Source organism: Bactrocera latifrons, unplaced genomic scaffold (genome assembly GCF_001853355.1).
Source record: "Bactrocera latifrons isolate USDA-ARS-PBARC rearing strain unplaced genomic scaffold, ASM185335v1 scaffold_98, whole genome shotgun sequence".
Taxonomy (NCBI): domain Eukaryota; kingdom Metazoa; phylum Arthropoda; class Insecta; order Diptera; family Tephritidae; genus Bactrocera; species Bactrocera latifrons.
The window spans coordinates 575,199-583,260 of record NW_017537689.1 but is presented as its reverse complement, the minus strand read 5'-3'; the positions used below and the strand labels follow the sequence as shown (position 1 = coordinate 583,260).

At 35.5% G+C, this 8,062-nt stretch overlaps 1 protein-coding gene across 2 annotated transcripts in view; it reads left to right on the top strand.

The window, feature by feature from the left end:
* Positions 1 to 8,062, top strand: part of LOC108977950 (low-density lipoprotein receptor-related protein 2) — a 406,886-nt gene that overhangs the window by 230,398 nt on the left and 168,426 nt on the right. The window lies entirely within an intron of this gene.

Here is an 8,062-nt window from a genome sequence, read left to right as displayed (position 1 = left end):
TTTTTTTTTTTGTTTTTTTTTTTTTTTTTGTTTTGGCAGCAATGTGTAAACACGCCACAACAGTAACGGCAAGTGGCAGCCAACAACAAGTCAGTCAGCCAATCAGTCTTCTATGGGAATGTGGGTATTCATTTGTAGACTCACTTATTGCTCGTCGGCTGGAGCAGCATTTAATGCCAGCAACTATCTGCATATTTGCTTGGAAACTGCACCGCAACCGAAAAAGATAATTGCCAGTGGAGATTGTGTAATTTTTTAAGTGAAATGCCCACACATACTCATATACAGGCAAACACTGTCTACAGCGTGTGGCACATAGTTTTCGGCTAGCCGCAGTTATGCTGCATATATGGCTGCTGACAGCAAAAGCAAAAGACACCAACGAGACATGCCGAAAAAGCCAGCAGACTACGCAGACAGCCTCTTCTCTGTGGCTTTCATGACTTTTGCTGCCATTTTTGCTCTTTAGAAACTACTACAGACTGAAAATTATTCACAGAGGTTAGCTGTGAGGCACTTGGACAAAAGGAGTTTTTTTCTATATTTTTCTTGATACTTGCTAAGGCACATTAAATGTCAGTTCAATTGAATAAATATTTTTAAATAAATAAATGTAATTTTTGTCCACATCTCCAATATCTGATCCCTATGATATAGCTGTAATACAAACTGATCGATCAAATTCATGTTTTTATACGGAAAAGTTTTTCATTTGACAAAATATCTTCACGATAATTAACACAGATTATTGACTAAAGTAATATTATAACTTTAGAAGAAATTATTCAAATCGGATCACTATATTATATAGCACCCATACAAACTGATCGCTCACAATCAATACATTGTATGGAAAACTTTTTTATTTGACGACGCACTTCACAAAATTTGGCGTGCGTTATTCTTAAATACAACGCTACAGTCTCTGGCGAAATCGTTTAAATCGGACCACTATAGCATATAGTTGTGTCAAGTTCCTTTATGGAAAGTTTTTTTCTTTAACAAAATATTACTTATTACTAAAGTAATGATATAAATCTTGAAGAAATTGTTCAAATCGGACCACTATATCATAATCTCAAAATCAATTACTTCTCTGGAAAACATATTTTATTGACAAGATATCTTCTCAAAATGTGACACACATTATTCATTAAGACAAAAAATTACAAGACATTTCCATGAAATTTAGCACAGATTTTAAGACGTTATTACAATCTGCAAAAATATTATTAAGATCCAACAATAGCATAAATATGCCTTACAAATTGTCCGTTATGGCTCATGCTTCTTTACAAAAAAACATGTTTGGCTCCAATTTTCCATAATCTTCTCGCAAATCGTCCAAGTCCTGCTAGTATGTGGAATATTGCCAGTTTCTTGTCTATCAGTCATAGGTATGATACCAACAAATTTTATTCACTACACTACTACACCGAAGAATTCATTTCATGCACCTCTGAAATTTTGAAAAAAAAAATTTCTTAATTTGATTGTTGTTTACAAAGCGAAAGCCTACCTCGATGACATCTTCATCCGAGCCAGCTATCACAAACTAGCAGCCACCTGGCCACTACAAAGTACAACTATATGTATGTGTATATGCCTGTATGTTTCTATGTTTGTTGTATGTCTGTATGTATGCATGTCTAAAGATGTCACATTCATTTACTCTATCCTGGTCGCACAAAAATGATTAGTTCTGCTTTTGAAATTTGCATTTTGCCTGCAACCGCACACACCATGCACGCCCTCTCCTTTGCTTCACATCCGAATCACTTGAGCAAAACGAATTTGTTCGTCTGCAGTTGCTGCAGTGCTTGATTTACTTCCAGCTCCGCTTCAACTCTTTTGATAGATTTAGCTCAACTGGACTGTTACTGCTTGGCACTGCAAGCCCATTTTTTCTCTTTATTACACGCTGGCACAAACTACTAACTACCAACTACCAGCTAACGTTAGGTACTTCTATGTCTCCTCTGCTTCGCTGTTTGTCATCGCTGGATTATGTGCCCCGCCCACTAAATCTTATTGTACACATTTCCGCTTTCCGTCCTATTTCTTGCCAGCGCGCTTCCTCTCGTTTTCATTTTCAGTTTCATTTGCGTTGTCGCTTCATCGTTGTTGTTATTGTTGTTGTTGGTGATTTTGTTTCTGTGTTTTTTGCCTTTTGGTTTCGTTTGGCTGACGACGTGGAAAAATGTCGGTAATTATTTTGGCGTAGATAATTGCGAGTTGCATGCAAATTATATGCTCCTCCCGCTGCTGCCTCTTCAGCTATGTTGCTACCTCTGCTGCTTTGTTGCTACCTCTTCAGTTTTGTTTGTGCTTTTGCTTTGAGTTTTTGTGTTTCTCTTTGCTTGCTGTTAGCAGCTCTCATTCGTCAGTCTCATCTGCTTAATCTGCAGACATATTCATTATTTTCGTAATATCATTATTATATATATACATGCCATGACTGTCATGGCAACAACAACATCAACAATCCCATGAAATACAATGAAGTAATCGGCAGTATTGCGAGATAATTGCCGACTTAGTAATCATTTGAATCAAAAAGCGATTTGCGTAAAGCTGCACTTATGTCTCGTTAAATATTGGTGGGTATTTGTATGTATGTATGTGTTTGTGTAAAATTAATTGTCGTAATATGTCCAGCTAGGCTCTCGGAGCGCCACTCTTGAGTCAAAGAGCTTTGTCAAAGAAGTAACAGTAAATCAAAGTTAATTGACATTTGATTAATTTGTCACTTATTTTGTATATTTATTTACACTTTCGTGTGTTTGTATTTAACTTTGCTATCTCGCAAATGTCACTTTGTTTTGCAAAGGAACATATATTGCTTTTGTTTAGCGCTCAGAGTTTACTCAGCAACTTTTGTATCATATTACAAAAATAATTTTGCCAGCTTACTGTCTTGAAATCATTAACCTCATCATCAAGAAACATAATTCCGCTTAAAAGTTCAGCAATCACGCGATATAGTTTGTGAGCGCATAATTTTAAAAGTTAGTAGTCATAAGCTTAAAGTAAAAATTAAAATTATAAGGCTAAGAATACAACTTCAAGCTCTAGATACCAAATATGGGGACTTGAGTGCCTATCACAGAATTTAAGCAATAATATTTGTTAACATTTGGGATATGCACTGTCCAAAATTGGATAAAATTTAGTCACTATTTCCCCTAGCTCCCATATATATAATATAAAAATCTAACTTTGAGTTTATATCGTAACAAACCAACAAGTTATCTTCAAAAATTTGTAGAGCGTATAACGCTTAATCTTCTCAATGAAAGTCAGAGAGCATCATTTTCTGGTAGCAATATCTTGTGTTGGCAGATTTTGCTTAAAATCGAGTCAATATTACCTCTGACTTCGTATGTCTCATGTCTCATCGGCAGTTATAATGCTACAAATGAATACAGTATTAAAATTTGTACAATCCAGCATATCCAAAGAGACCTGTTTAAATTACTATTTTTGAAAAAACTCAGTTTTATCGGGACGAGTCGAGAGATAGCGATCCTATTTGGCACAGGAAATAAAGACATTATTACCGACTTAGTAAAGCAAATAATACATAATACAGCTCGCTCTTCAGATCTCACTAAATACAGAGTATTACCTCACCATCATACATATTCGCCTTTGTCGTTGATTTGGTTGGTTAGCTATGTTTCTTATATGATTTTTTTTGCTTGAGCTTGTCTTATTAGATCCATTTTTCATTATCAGTCACAATCCTACGCAAAAAAATACTTTCTCGTCGCCTTCATGCAGCGTTTCTGCATGAACAATCTTCCAACGGCTCATGGCCTTAATTCATATGGTATTTACTTGGTTTTAATGTATTCGAAAGCTTTGGAATATTTTGATTCCGAGGATTATGCGAGCTCTTTTTATGTTTGACAAAAACCTTGATCGATTAATACTTACAAGTTCTTGTCTTCAAACTTTTTTGGGCGTTCTGTACATTCTTCGGCCTTCAAATTCATATTAACACTTTTAAATGGTAGAAAACACTCAGCTGGAGCATGGTCGCTATGAAGAAAGAACTCCACTCAAAAAACACTTTTGCCGATACAAAGTTTGCCATAATTGAGTGAAGATAACAAAAGTGTTTTCGCTTTAAATGAATTAGTAACTACACTATAAAGACACTCAGCGCCAATAACTTTCTAAGTCATGTTCATAAATTAAAACAACCAAATAAATAACTATAAACTATGAGCAAAAAAAAAAAAAAATGGTAAGACTTTATTCATAATTTTAAAATTCTTAATATAATTCTTAAATAATGAATTATCTGTGTCGTCCCCCTCAAATCAATCTCTCTCGACCCAAATAAACAGTTGTTGGGGTCCATTACCGGAGTAGCCTTTAAAAAACAAAAGTCGTCGGTCCATAATTCAGGCCTCATTTTATGAATAGCTTCACGCAAACAACGCATAAGTCTCAAGAAATATTTCTTATAGACAGATTGGTCGGTCAGAAGGAATTCGGAATACACAACGTCTCGACAATCGAAGAAAACTGAAAACATAACTTTAATTTTTGATTCGCTCTGATTTTTGGCTTCGCCTGACCTTTCCTTTTCCTTTGCCTTTGATATTAGGCCGATTGTTCATCGGTTTCCGGAACGTAGGCATAGATCCAAGACTCATCGCCGGTAATATGTTTCATGACATCCTAGTAGTCGGAAAGCATTGCAATTTGGTGATTTTGGAAACAATCGTGTTTTCATCTTTCTTTGGCCTAAATGAGTTTTCAAAATGGTTTTCTGTGATCCTTTCCTACTGTTAATCGTCAGTTCTCAATTCTCAATCACCGATTTCTTTACTTTATTGACTTGTTGATAATCAGTTGATGTTCATGGCCCTTCTGGAGGTGGTTATTCATTAACGTGTTCTCGATCCTCTTTCAATAATTTGTAGCAATCAAAAACACTTGCCACCGACAAACAATTATCTCCGAAGGCCTTTTCCAAAATTCTGAAGGTTTCGCCAACAGAATTTTCTTTCCGTAACAAAATTTCATGGAACTTCTTTGTTGAATAATTTTACTCATCTCAGCTATGAAAGGGAAACGAAAGCGCTGATAAAAAATATGTTTTGAAAGTAGACCCTCCATTCAAACCTCATTTTTCTAAGTATACGCTTAATTATACTAAGTATACTCTTAATTACATACAAAAATTTTCAACTCCACCTATTAATTATCTAAAAGCTATTTAAAATGCTATCGCATACCTCTTTGCAAGGCTATAATTGACACGCAAACATATTTATTTGCAAAAGAAAAATGCGTCACTTCTCTGCCGACAAGCTGCTGCCCGCAACAAAAATGCTGACAATGAGCATCTGCACAACAAACATGAAACAATTTACAAAAATTGTGGCGTGAAATTTTGCGGTGAAATTGTGTGGCCACAGGCTTGCAAAATGTTTAGCTGCCACCAAAATGAGCTGCAGCGGTTGCACAGTTAAATTAACTAAACCCGTTTTTTTTTTTTTTGCGCACACAATGCTGCACTTAATTGTGCGAATATGAGAAAATTTGATATTTCCGAAAAATTTCAAAGCAAACAATAACAACAACAAACAAAACAAAATTAAACTATTCCAAAAGTATTTCAGAAAAGCAAAATATTTATATTGTGCGCATAAACAAAAAATTCACTAAAATGCTGCAAATATTATATTGAAAAAACACAACAACAACAGCAATGGCAAATGCAAATTCGAATTAGCAATTACAATTGCCAATCAATTATGGAGTAAATGAAGAGTTGAAAGTTCGCTGCTGTGAATATTTGCAAATATGCGCAAATTAAAATGATTTTCGGCACGTGAGATATATAATTACTGTATTTTTAGGGCTTTGGTTTGTGGCGCTGTTTGAGCTTGGGCTCCCCTCTCGCTGTGTTTTAGCGCAAATGCCTGTCTAAATTGTCTTTTTGTATGCTTTTATACCCTGCATAGGGTATACTAAGTTTGTCACAAAGTTTGTAATAACCAGAAGAAAAATCAGAGATATTAAAAAATATGGATATAGGATATACTATATACATATATATAAACGATCAGCGCGACGAGCTGAGTCAATTTAACCATGTTCGCCTGTCCAGCTGACCTATACATATATACATAATCTAATCTCTCAATTTTTTAGACATCGATCTGAAATTGTGCACACGTTCTTTATTTCTTAAGGAGCTTAAAACTTGTCAAAAACGCAATGCGATAGCGTATAGCTGTCATACAAATTGATCGATCACAATCAAGTCTTTGTATGGAAAACTTTTTTGTTTGACAAGGTATTATCACCAAATTTTGGGTAGATAATAACTCAAGGCAACGCTATAGTCTCTAAAGAAACTACGCAGATCGGACGACTATAGCATATAGTTGCCATACAAACTGTTCGATCAAAATCATATTCTTGTTAAGAAGGCTAGGGTATTATAGCTTCGATACAGTCGAAGTTGTTTTACTGTTATATATTTGTATATACGTATGTATTTTTTAAATTATATGTATGTGTGTGCTGCTCGCTGCTCGCTGCTACGCCCACAACAAATGCTGTACAAAACATTTTACAACTATTTCAATTTAAATGCCTTTTACATGCCAAAAACATTTATTAACAATTGCCGCAACGCAATCCACAGCGAACACACACGCATGTACACACCAACATAAGCGCGTAGCTAAATATGCACACATGTACATATATATATGTATATATCTATTTGTATAAGTATATTCATGGTAGGTGAGCGCATTTCCAACTAAAACAATAGCTTCGCTCTCTAATATATTTTTATCGTTGTAGTTGTCATTTTTGCTGCTTTCCTTCCTTTCCTCCGTCCGCACAGCATTTGGCAGCAATCTTCGCTTGCATTTGTGTTGGTGGTCGAGGCGTCAACATTGCTGCTTTTATTATTTTACTTACCCTTTAATGCTTGTTGTACAACTTTATTGCCTAAGTGGTGGTTTTTGTTGCTGTTGTTTTGGCTCGCTTCGTGCGATACAGTTGGTTTAAGACCGCAGAGTGCTTAGCAAAGCATGTGAAGCACATGCGGTAAGCCCCTGGAGGCAACATGCCTACATGCCTGCAAAACGGCAATCAAGGCAACAGAGTGTTTACACGCCTCCCTTGAAATGCGAGCAACTATATCTACTTATCTGCTTGCGTATGTGTATGTGTTGTGATATTTATAGTAGTTTTCGACTTTTCGTTGCAAATATTAAATTTAATTAGATTTTCGCCAACTTTGTTGCGAAAGTAATGCGTTAAAAAGAATTGCACATGTATATGTATGCTAAAATCTATGCAAATATACATACATACTGGACATATGTATGTACATATATATAGATAAATAAATAAAAATTCATACTAGCGGCGACAAGTAAAAAATCTGCAATTTCTGCAACCATTTGAAATATTTCAAATAATTTCATCACTGACTTTCCAACCCCTCAAATTAATTTTTTTTTTCATCTCGGCCTTTTTTAACGCCGCGCAAAAGAAATTTCTGACAAAGACTGCTCACGAAAGTGTCGAAATTCTTTACATTTGCATATTATTCTTATCGCACACCACACTGCAACCGCACAAATATTTCTTTCACCAGCTACGCTTATAACATGAGCACAACGCGTTGAGCGCCAAAGCGCAGCAGCTTTTCAATAAGCATAATTTGAAAAATGAAGCCAAAATCATTTTGGCAGCTGCTTGACAGCCGTGCCTTGAGTTGTAATCGAAGTTTGAGCAGACAAAAGGCAGTGCTGGCATAAAGAAAAACCGCTATGGTGTAGGGCAAAGACATTTCAGGGCAGGAAATAGCACGCGAAATAATAATTTTAAATAATTTATTGTAAAGTTTAGCGTAACTGAAGTATAAAGCAGCTACTTTAAGGTCTTGGGAATTTTGAAAGTCCCATTACAATGAACTTTGAAATATGAGGGTCCATTCACTTGTGAGTCCGGTCTATTAGCTGGTACACGCCCAGACTCTAATTAAGACGAATACAACACAAAGGGAATAGTCTAA